Source organism: Bos indicus, chromosome 2, assembly GCF_029378745.1.
Source record: "Bos indicus isolate NIAB-ARS_2022 breed Sahiwal x Tharparkar chromosome 2, NIAB-ARS_B.indTharparkar_mat_pri_1.0, whole genome shotgun sequence".
NCBI lineage: Eukaryota > Metazoa > Chordata > Mammalia > Artiodactyla > Bovidae > Bos > Bos indicus.
In genome coordinates, this window is record NC_091761.1 from 111,949,952 (window position 1) to 111,962,431 (window position 12,480).

Genomic DNA, 12,480 nt, shown 5'->3' on the forward strand with positions numbered 1-12,480 from the left:
CATGGGAAGCATGTTGGACTCTTCAAATACCCTCTCATCAAGCAGGGCTGGGAACTGGGTGGAGGACCTGCTTGACACTATCTCTCCCTGGATAAGGACTCCCAGACTCCACCTGCTGGGCACGAGGGGCCTCTGAGTGTTTTGGAGGCCTCTGAGATACATTATTATTCCTTGAATTTCTAATCTTCTGGCCCAGGCTGGTGCATCAAAAAAGTGCAAATTTATTGGGCATTGAGTGTGGCAGGCAATGTTCAAAACATTTTGCATATATTAACTCATTTCACCTTCACTACAAGACCCTCCGCAGGCAATTACTGTCCCCACCACCTGGGTAAAGAACTCTTAAGCCAGAGGTTAAATAACCAGTTTGAGACCACACAGCTCCTAAAGGAACCTCAAGTCCAGGCAGTCGGCTCCACAGCCCATGGTCTTGGTCACCACCAATACTCTGAACCCCCACAGCTCTGCAGAGTGGCTGCTTAATGAATACATGTTGAGTGAATCAATGTTGAGTGAATGCTTGAATGAATCAAAATGCAACTCACTTCAAGATTCAAGATCCCACTGAGCAGTGTTCCTAGGTTCCAGATTCTCCCAGCCCCTTCCCTTCCTTTCTGGCCCCTATGCGCTTCTTGGCCAGCAGGTCAATTCCCGGCCCATGGAAGGTGTTTGCCCTTCATGACTACAGATCACTTGTAGCCACCTTTGGAGAGGCGGCCTCACCCATAATCCGCAGTCCTGCTTATTCAGATTTATGTTTATTTTTCTCTAACTGATAACAAGTACCGCTGGGCCTGGGCTAAGGAACACCTGCGTGCCCTGCCCAGTATAGGCATTTTGTTAAAGCATCCAGTGTTCTCTTTAGGCTGTGAACCAGGAATTCAGGATGCCATCAGGCCACACACCTTAACTCTCCACCCTAAAGTGAGCCTTGCTTCAAGGAACGTGTCTCACACACACCTCTATCCCCCATCAGCCTCCCCAAAGCAGGTTCAATCTCCACTTTAACTCCATCACTTCTAGTGAAGGGAAAGAGGAGAGAGAAACTAATATCTAGTACGAATGCTAGGCTAGCTACTTCAAAAACTTTATGCTTTCACATATACAATATTATTGTACTGATTCTACAGGTAATTAAAGCAATGAACAGCCAGGATGTTTGCATAACTCACCAGTGTTAACCTAGCCAGTGAACAGCAGTGCTGGAATTCAAACCAAAATACATGCTCTTTCTACCCCATGCTGTCTTTGAAGGTGCTTATTAGCACTTCCCCTGGGCTTCCTCTAGGATGCCAGAATCAATGTTTGGGTAGGAAAAACAAAACAAAACAGTATTTAAGGACCATTTATTTATCTGCAAAATAGGAATTAAAATAGTTCCTACCAGAAAGGGTTCTTAAAAGGGCTAAATGAAAAAACCCAAATAAAGAATTTAGCACCAAGATTAAAAAAGAATAAGCACCACGACCCTTCCTCTTCCATTATTTTCCTCCTCTATCTCCTCTGGACAACAGGTGAACAAAAACTGGACCTCACACAAGAGAAGCAGTAACACCAGGCCATTTGGAAGATGAAGGAGCAGTGTGGTGGTAAAAGAAAAGAAAAAAAAAAAAAAAAGAAGTAGGTGGTGTAAACATGTAACTTTATATCCAGACAGGCTTGGTTTCAAATGAATACAATTTAAAATCATGTGCTGGGACTTTCCTGGTGGCACAGTGGTTGAGAACCTGCCTTCCAATGCAGGGGACATGGGTTGATCCCTGGTCTCAGACGGTAAAGCGTCTGCCTGTAGTGCGGGAAACCCGGGTTCGATCCCTGGGTTGGGAAAATCCCCTGGAGAAGGAAATGGTAACCCACTCCAGTACTCTTGCCTAGAAAAGTCCACGGACTGAGGAGACTGGTAAACTACAGTCCATCGGGTCGCAAAGAGTCAGACACGACTGAGAAACTTCACTTTCTTTCTTTCTGGGAACTAAGATCCTTCATGCTGCTGGACAACTAAGCCCCTGAACCTCAATGAAGACTCAGCACAACTAAAGAAATAAAATAAGTAATCATATGCTAGCAAATATGTTTTCAGTAGAGAAATTAGTTAAGTTCTGATTCGAAATTTTTTTTTGGCCACGCCACTCAGATTTTGTGAGCTTAGTTCCTTGACCAGGGAGCGAACCCAGGGCCATTGCTAGGAAAATACTGAGTCCTTATCTCCGGACCACCAGGAAAACTAAAAATTTTTAAAGAACTGCCGGAAATTCAACAGAGAAAATCACACATGCAAAGAGAAAGCAACAAATAACAAAACACAGAGTTCTGAGATGCTGTGTTGTCAGAATTGGGCCAGCCCCGCTGCCTAGTGGGCTACAGTCCATGAGGTTGCAAAGAATCAGACACCACTGAGTGACTGATGTTCCCATACTGAAAGGTCTTCCAAGGTGGCACAGTGGTAAAGAATCTTCTTGCCAATGCATGAGTCACAAGAGATGTGGGTTTGATCCCTGAGCTGGGAAGCTCCCCTGGAATGGCAATGCACTACAATACTGTTGCCTGGAAGATTCCATGGACAGAGGAACTAGTGGGTTACAGTTCATTGGGTTGCAAAGAGTTGGACACGACTGAGCACACACACCCACACACATCCATGCTAAAACACAAGCACTGGATTAAAAAACAAAATATAATTCAATTCTATGCCTACTTTTACCATTTTTTACAAATTTCAGCATAGCTGGTTGCTCAGTCATTAAGTTGTGACAGACTCTTTGAGACCCCATGAACTGCAGGACTACAGGCTTCCCTGTCCTTCACTATTTCCAGGAGTTTGCTCAAACTCGTATCCATTGAGCCAGTGATGCCAGTCAAACATCTTGTCCTCTGTTGTCCCCTTCTCCTCTTGCTGACAGTCTTTCCCAGCAGCAGGGTCTTTTCCAGTGAGTCAGCTTTTCCCATTAGGTGGCCAAAGTATTGGAACTTCAGCTTCAGCATCAGTTCTTCCAAAGAATATTCAGGACTGATTTCCTTTAGGATTGACTAGTTTGGTCTCCTTGCTGTCCAAGGGACTCTCAAGAGTCTTCTTCAACACCACAGTTCAAAAGCATCAATTCTTTGGAGCTCAGCCTTCTTTATGGTTCAACTCTCACATCCATACATGACTACTGGAAAAATCATAGCTTTGACTATGTGGATCTTGGTGGGCAAAGTAATGTCTCTGCTTTTTAATATGCTGTCTAGGTTTGTCATAACTATTCTTCCAAGAAACAACCATCTTTTAATTTTGTGGCTGCGGTCACCATCTGCATTGATTTTGGAGGCCAAGAAAGTGAAATCTGACACTGTTTCCACATTTTCCCTATGTATTTGCCATGAAGTGATAGGACCAGTTATCTTAATTTTTTTAATGTTGAAGTTTTAAGTGAACTTTTTCACTCTCTCTTTCACTCTCATCAAAAGGCTCTCTAGTTCCTCTTTGCTTTCTACCATTAGAGTGGTATTATCTGTGAGGTTGTTGATATTTTTTCAGCTTGCAAGAAGCTATTCTTTGAAGGTGAACATTTTCAAGTTTATTTTTATAAAAATATGGCAAATGGTAAGAAACAAGCTTATTAAAGTGTTTTAAGATTACAGTTATAGGGAGCCAATGTAGGAAAAGCTGTAAATTAAAGATGAAAAGATGAAATGGCATGGACCTCCTCATGGTTCATAACATTGTATAGGAGGCGGTGATCAAAACCATCTCCAAGAAAAAGAAATGCAAAAAGGCTAAACGGTTGTCTGAGAAGGGCTTACAAATAGCCGAAAAAAGAAGAGAAGCAAAAGGCAAAGGAGAAAAGGAAAGATATATCTATCTAAATGCAGCATTCCAAAGAATAGCAAGGAGAAATAAGAAAACCTTCCTAAGTGAACAATGAAAAGAAATAGAGGAAAACAATAGAAGGGGAAAGACCAGAGATCTTTTCAAGGAAATTAGAGATACCAAGGGAACATTTCATGCAAAGATGGGCACAATAAAGGATAGAAACAGTATGGTCCTAACAGAAGCAGAAGATATTAAGAGGAGGTGGCAAGAATACACAGAACTATACAAAAAAGATCTTAATGACCCAGATATCCATGATGGTATTATCACTCACCTAGAAACAGACATCCTGGAGTGCAAAGTCAAATGGGCCTTAGGAAGCATCATTACAAACAAACCTAGAGGAGGTGATAGAATTCCAGTTGAGCTATTTCAAATCCTGAAAGATGATGCTGTGAAAGTGCTGCACTCAATATGCCAGCAAATTTGGAAAACTCAGCAATGGCCACAGGACTGGAAAAGGTCAGTTTTCATTCCAATCCCAAAGAAAGGCAATGCCAAAGAATGTTCAAACCACCACACATTGCACCCATCTCACACACTAGCAAACAGTGTTCAAAATTCTCCAAGCTAGGCTTCAGTAGTACATGAACTGAGAAATTTCCTTCCAAGGAATAAGTGTCTTTTAATTTCTTGGCTGCAATCACCATCAGCTGGTTCCATCACTTCATGGCATATTGATGGGGAAACAATGGAAACAGTGAGAGACTTTATTTTCTTGGGCTCCAAAATCACTGCAGATGGTGATTGCAGCCATGAAATTAAAAGACGCTTACCCCTTGGAAGAAAACCTATGACCAACGTAGACAGCATATTAAAAAGCAGAGACATTACTTTGCCAACAAAGGTAGTCTAGTCACAGCTATGGTTTTTCCAGTAGTCATGTATGGATGTAAGAGTTGGGCCATAAACAAAACTGAGCACTGAAGAACGGATGCTTTTGAATTGCGGTGTGGGAGAAGAATCTTAAGATTCTCTTGGACAGCAAGGAAATCCAACCAGTCCATCCTAAAGGAAATCAGTCCTGAATATTTACTGGAAGGAGTGATGTTAAAGCTGAAACTCCAATACTTTGGCCACCTGATGCAAAGAGCTGACTCATTGGAAAAGACCCTGATGCTGTGCAAGATTGAAGATAGGAGGAGAAGGGGACGGCAGAGGATGAGATGGTTGGATGGCATCACCTGTTTGATGGACATGAGTTTGAGCAAGCTCCAGGAGTTGGTGATGGACAGGGAAACCCAACGTGCTGCAGCCCATGGAGTCCCAAACTGTTGGACATGACTGAGTGACTGAACTGAACTGATCCATGTTTTAAAAATCCTTAGTATGCAGTAGCTGCTGCATAACTTCCTACTCAGTTTTGTCATTTTTTCCAGAGAATGACTTTATTAAAGTTGTATATCTAGACATAGATCTATATCTTTATCCCATAGGGCTGTTTTACTAACCAATCTAATTAGTCCTTTGCTAACCATCTTCATATCCTACTCAGTGTTCCTGTATCAACACCAACTAAGGAGTCATCTCCAATTAATGGAAGCTTCCCTGGAAGATGGACTTTTCCTTCTTGTTAAACTCTGGGTATCACACAAAGACCCTGTAATTTTAATTAAGATCCAGATAGATTATCAATAGTCCCTGGACAACCAAAATTTCAGCGAATGATTTCTCTCATTCTGTCATGTGATATAAAATCCATTGCTATATTCCTAGTGTTTTTCTTAAAACGGTGCCAGAAACTAAATATGTGAAGAAGATATTTGAAAAAGTGAATAAATAAACACATGAATCAATATTTACCCTCTTTGAAAAACGGGTTCTTCAATGCTCTACTTTTTAATTTGACTTTGTTGAAAGCACTAGTCGGCTCTAAGTAATAACCCAATATTCTTTCATTTCACCAAAGGTATATAGAAGAATATATTGGACATTTTTTTCCATTGAATTAACTCTGAACTCTGTGATGGTGGGAAAGATTAAAAAAGGGAACAAAGCTTTAAGAAGTACACATACTTCCTTTTATGGCATTTTGGATACTTGATTTCTAGACACTGAGCACAAACACTGAGATAAATTCTATAATGGTATCTTATTTTCTGAGATGTAAATGCCCTTCTGAATCCTGCCATGACTTAGTTTTGAGGCTTAGGCAATAGGTGGAAATATTCAACACTGGATTTAATTAGAAGCTTTCACTGAATTCATTAGGATGCAGATAAATAGTTTACATTGGGAGATTAAGGAACAATTAAAATGATTATAGGACTACAGAAACAACTTTGTAACTAGTGAGAATTCTCCTAAGTGTGTAATTGCATTTTCAACACAATTAGGTGCTTAATTGTGTACAATCCTTAATTAATACACTTTAACACATAAACCCTTAGATTGGGGGCCGGGGGGACTGTCTTTGTCTACTGCCTTTTGGCAATCTGAAAAATATATGGAGTTTTCTCTTTACCCTTTACCCAATAGGTTGCTCAAGTTTTGAATGGTGAACCTAGAGTATGTCATACAGAGTGAAGTAAGTCAGAAAAAGAAAAACAAATATCATATATTAACACATAAATGTGTTAGGGAAGCACACTGAAACAGCCCACCCTGGCCAGGCACCATAGTAACCATTTGCATGAGTTGTTTTACGACAGGAGGTCCAGATAAGGAATAAGGAACTAATAAGCCACCACCAACCGTAGAGTTCAAGAAAGGTCAAAAAGTGACACCACATGTCCAACCGCCTCCCAGAATCCTTCTCTCTGCCAGCCATCTTGGCTGAACAAGGCGTGCACCACCAGGAAGGACTCTGAGTCAGAATGATTGGCTAAAGACAACTGGGAAACTAATCCCATCACCATAAAACCCAGATTGCAAGCCAGAGTGACAGAGCAGTTCTCCTGGGTTCCCTTACCCTACTGTCCTCCGCCCTGGCACCCTTTCCCAATAAAATCTCTTGCTTTATCATCACGTGTCTCCTTGGACAATTCATTTCCGAGTGTTAGACAAAAGCCCACTTTCAGGCCCTGGAAGGGGTCCGCCTTCCTGCGGCATACGTGTCGACTAAAAAAGATGCACAACATGAGAATTGCAAGTTAAGTCTTATTTGGGGCAAAATGAGAACTGCAGCCTGGGAGACAGCACCTCAGATGGCTCTGAGAGACTGCTCTAAAGAGAGAGTGGGGGAAGATCAATATATGTGATTTCGGTTAAGAGAGAGTTCATGAAATCAAGTGTTTATCTTATTCTACCAGACACAGGAAGCTGATGTCACCACGAAGGGATTCAGTGTTTTTCTAGATATGAGGAAATGCAAAGATTGGGATCATGAAATTAGTTCCTGAGAATGTCTATCTAAAGACCTGTTTCACCAGTTTTCCTGGAGCACAGAGTGCCTCATTCCCCATCCTGAACACCCTTTGGGTGTGTTGAAGGTCAGCAGCTACAGCAGCACAGGATTCCATCCCTTCAGAGGCAGATGGCAAATGCCTTTCCTTTGGTTCAGTTCAGTTCGGTTCAGTCACTCAGTCGTGTCCAGCTCTTTTCGATCCCATGAAATGCAGCACGCCAGGCCTCCCTGTCCATCACCAACTCCCGGAGTTCACTCAAACTCATGTCCATCGAGTTAGTGATGCCATCCAGCCATCTCATCCTCTGTCCTCCCCTTCTCCTCCTGCCCCCAATCCCTCCCAGCATCAGAGTCTTTCCCAATGAGTCAACTCTTCGTATGAGGTGGCCAAAGTACTGGAGTTTCAGCTTTAGCATCATTCCTTCCAAAGAAATCCCAGGGCTGATCTCCTTCAGAATGGACTGGTTGGATCTCCTTGCAGACCAAGGGACTCTCAAGAGTCTTCTCCAACACCACAGTTCAAAAGCATCAATTCTTCAGCACTCAGCTTTCTTCACAGTCCAAGTCACATCCATACATGACCACTGGAAAAAACATAGACTTGACTAGACGGACATTTGTTGGCAAAGTAATGTCTCTGCTTTTTAATATGCTGTCTAGGTTGGTCATAACTTTCCTTCTAAGGAGTAAGCGTCTTTTAATTTCATGGCTGCAATCACCATCTGCAGTGACTTTGGAGCCCAGAAAAATAAAGTCTGACACTGTTTCCACTGTTTCCCCATCTATTTCCCATGAAGTGATGGGACCGGATGCCATGATCTTCATTTTCTGAATGTTGAGCTTTAAGCCAACTTTTTCACTCTCCTCTTACACTTTCATCAAGAGGCTCTTTAGTTCCTCTTCACTTTCTGTCATAGGGGTGGTGTCATCTGCATATCTGAGGTTATTGATATTTCTCCCGGCAATCTTGATTCCAGCTTGTGCTTCTTCCAGCCCAGCGTTTCTCATTATGCACTCTGCATATAAATTAAATAAGCAAAGTGACAATATACAGCCTTGACGTACTCCATTTCCTATTTGGAACCAGTCTGTTGTTAGCAAATGCCCTTCCTTGGTAAGTGCCGATTTGTAGTTGACATGTGGAATCTAGAAAAATAGTACAGATGAACCTATTTTGCAGGGTAGGAATAGAGATGCAGACATAGAGAATGGACTGCACATAGGGTGGGAAGGAGAGGATGGGATGAATTGAGAGAGTAGCATTGACATATATACATTACCGTGTGTAAAACAGATAGCTGGTGGAACCTGCTGTATAGCACAAGGAGCTCACTTAGATGGGTGGGATGGGGGAGGTGGGAGGGAAGCTCAAGAGAGAGGAGATATATGTATACATAAGGCTGATTAACATTGTTGTAAAGTAAAAACTAAAACAACACTGTAAAGTAGTTATACTCCAATTAAATATTTTTTGTAAGTTTTGAGTGGTTCAAATTCGTGTAAGTATAATCTGTTTAATATTTATAAACAATGGTTAAAAGTTTGACTTTTTTTTAACCTAGTTAAATATGAAGATTTGAGAGAACACTATATTGAAATGTACATTTCTTAATTTTCATTGATCTAGTTTTACAAGTTGGGTTGAAATGTAGCAGGAAAAATTCTTCAAGTAAATCACTGTATATCAATGATGTCCAGGTTTTATGAAAACTAACAGGTTTTTTGGGAGCAGAGGCAGAAACACAAAATTTTTTAAAACAGTCAGCACTCAATAAAAAAAAAAAATCAGCCAAGAAGTTAGGTATAATTTCAAAAGAGAAAAAAAAATCAATAACCTTCATATATACAATTACCAATTAGAGGATATAATGAGAAGCTTTCAAATCAACAAAATGAAAAGAAAAAAACATTTGGGAATAAATTTAATACAAAATGTGAAAAACTGTAAAGGAGAACCAAAATCACTGGCTGGGGAACAAAGATTCTCCCACCAAAATAGTGGGTTTTGGGGGATGTGATCCTATTAAGAGTCTAGGAAGGTATCTATACATGCTGTGCTGTTCTTAGTTGCTCAGTCGTGCCCAGCTCTTTGCAACCCCATGGACTGCAGCTTGCCAGTCCACGGTGATTCTCCAGGCAAGAATACTGAAGTAGGTTGTCATGCCCTCCTCTAGGGGATCTTCCAAACTCAAGGATTGACCCCAGGTCTCCCTCATTGCAGGCAGATTCTTTACTGTCTTAGCAACCAGGGAAACCCAAGAGTCCAGCAGACATGGGCATTTATGCAGCAGTAACTCCTCAGCCAGCCCTGCCACTGTTTTTCAATATCCTCCTATTGCATAGAATAGAAGTCTATGAAGATTTAAGAAAAAAATGTAGTTTATCAGGCATTCATAATAAACAGATCATCTGGCATCATAGAGAATTCACATGTCAAAAATAAAATGGTGCCAAAATCAGCACAGCAAAGATCCAGAAACTATAGGTAACTTATATACCTATGCTTGGAAACCCTAGGTATTTATTACTAGATAACTATAGGTAGGACTCAAAGAAACTTGACTTCAACAATCTTTGGCAGCAATGTGTTCGAGCTATACAAGATAATAAAACAGTAAGAACAGAAGCCATTCAAGTTGAATGGATTAAATCAAGTCGATTTGTAAGTATAAGGATACTGGAGAATATATTAGTTCAGAAAAATGATTTAGAAGGCAGTGACACTTTTTGTCGTTGTCACTAATTTGTGTCTGACTCTTTTGTGACCCCGTGGGCTGTAGTCTGCCAGACTATAGGCGCTACAGTTCCTACAGGCTACAGGCTCCTAGGTCCATGATTTTTTCCATGCAAGAATACTGCTGTGGGTTGCCATTTCGTCCTAGGGGATCTTCCCAACCCAGAGATCCAACCCATGTCTCCTGCATTGGCAGGCAGTTTCTTTACCACTGCATCACCTGGGAAGCCCTGTGATACTTTTTAGTCAATATTTTTGTCCTACACAACTGCATAGTTAAGCAACATATTATGATAAAGTAATAGTGAAAATGCCAGCTGCTAAGGTCCTAGAAAAAGACCTTGATGTTGACCCTGATGCTGGGAAAGACTGAAGACAGGAGAAGGGGTCAACAGAGGACGAGATGGTTGGATGGCATCACCAACTCAGTAGACATGAGTTTGAGTAAGTTCCAGGAGATGGTGAAGGACAGGGAAACCTGGTGTACTGCAATCCATGGGGTCCCAAAGGGTTGGACATGACTGAGCGATTGACCAACAATAACAAGGTCCTAGTGGAGGAAAGCTCCCTGCTCCCCCTCCCCTCAACTAGGGTGCAGCAGAATCAACAGGCAGTAGAGTCGAAATGGAATTGAATTCTGGCTCCTCCTCTTAGTAGGTTGGGCAAGGTCACTGAACTTTAATGTCTCTGAACCTTTCAGAACTTTAGTTTCCTTCTCTGTAAAATGAGGATTCATCCTCATTCATGAATGTTGTGTGAAATCAAGCAAAAATGCACAAGGAGTATTAGTTCAGCATCTGGTCCAAATACGCTGGGTTCTTTTTTGTGGTATGAGGTTCAGATAAAGGTTCCCAGCATCTACTCTTCAGCTCAACAACTGATCATAATTCTGAGCTATATGTGAGCTTTGGCCTTCCAATGCTCAGGGCAAACCTTGGAGCCTTTTCTGACTGAGCCACTGTCACTTTTTGCCTCGATTACTCCCCATTCTTGCCACTACAGGCAAAGAACAGCAGAGTGGCTGGTGACCCTAATGTAAGAGTCAGATCACATCGCTCCTATACTCAAAACCTTCAGATGGCTCCTACCTCATTCAGTAAAAGCCAACATCCTTGCAGTGGCCTCCATGATCCAGCCCCCACGAAGCCCTCACCGTCTCTGCTAACTCTCTCCTTCATTCAGACCACTGCAGCCACTCTGTGCTCTTTGCTGTTTCCTGACACACCAATCTAACTCCTGTCTAGGAACCTCTGATCCAGCAGTGTTCCCTGCCTGGGAATTCTGACAAATTGCCCCTCACCTACACACTCCATTTGCAGAAACCTGCTCTGTAGCACCATTAGAGTATGGGTGTGTGCTCAGTCGTGTCTGACTCTTCGAGACCCCGTGGACTGTTGCCTGTCAGGCTCCTCTGTCCATGCCATTTCCTTCTTCAGGGGATCTTCCCAATTCAGAGCTCCAACCCACCTCTCCTGCACTGAGATTCTTTACCAGTGTAAAGAATTCTTTACCAGTGAGACACCTGGGAAACCCACCTTCGAAGTATGCTATATAATTCATCTGTCTTTTACGTTTATTGTCTCCCACTGCAAGAATGTAGACTCCACAAGAGCAGGATCTTTGTTTAGTTCATTTTTTTTCCCCAAGGATCTAGAATAGTACCTATACATGGTAGATTAATTTTTCAAAGAATGGTGTTGTGTCAACAGAAACACAATATATATGATATGCATCTCATAGTAATGTTTCAGTGCTTGGAAAACTGGAAATTCCGTAATTCAGAACTCCCTATGCCCTAATCATGGTATATAACTTACATTTCCATAATGGGCAAAAACACTGAGAAAATTGAGCCCCCTTAAATATGGCCCATATAAAATCTGAATGTGCTTAGTACAGACGGGGTTAATTCAAAACCAAAGTCAATGTGGCCAAAATGAAAACCTCAAAGAAAAATTTGGAATGGAAATAGAAGGATGAGGCTAGGTGGGCAGGAAAATGGAGGAAATATGAAGAAAAAAATAACAAGGCTCATGACCCATTAACTATAGGCCTGTAGAATACTCATGCAAAAAAAAACTCATTGTTTCTGAATCAGCTCACAATACTACGGTGACTTGGGTCCACTTTTCTTGCTAAGGTTGGAGGGGGAGGGGAGGGGTAGCACTCTGCCCTCTGGTTCCCAGATGGGGAATTAATGGCTCCTTGTTCAGGTTACTCTATTGCTACAAAACAAATCACTCCACAACTTAGCAGCTTCAAACAAGTACTTTATTTTGTTGACAGTTTGTGGATCTGGAATTCGGGAAGGGCTCATCTTGGTAGTCCTCAGCTGGGTGTCTCTCCTGCTATGGCAGTTGGCAGCTTGATCTGCAGACATCTGAAAGCTCAGCTGGGCTAGACGTCCAAGAAGGCACACGCACTCAGCTGGCAGTTAATGCTGGCCATCAGCGAGAGCTCAAGCTTGGCGGCTGACCAGACACCTGTTGGTCTGAGGTGCCTGGTGTCCCACAGAGAACCAGGTGGAAGCAGCAGGGCATGTTCTAA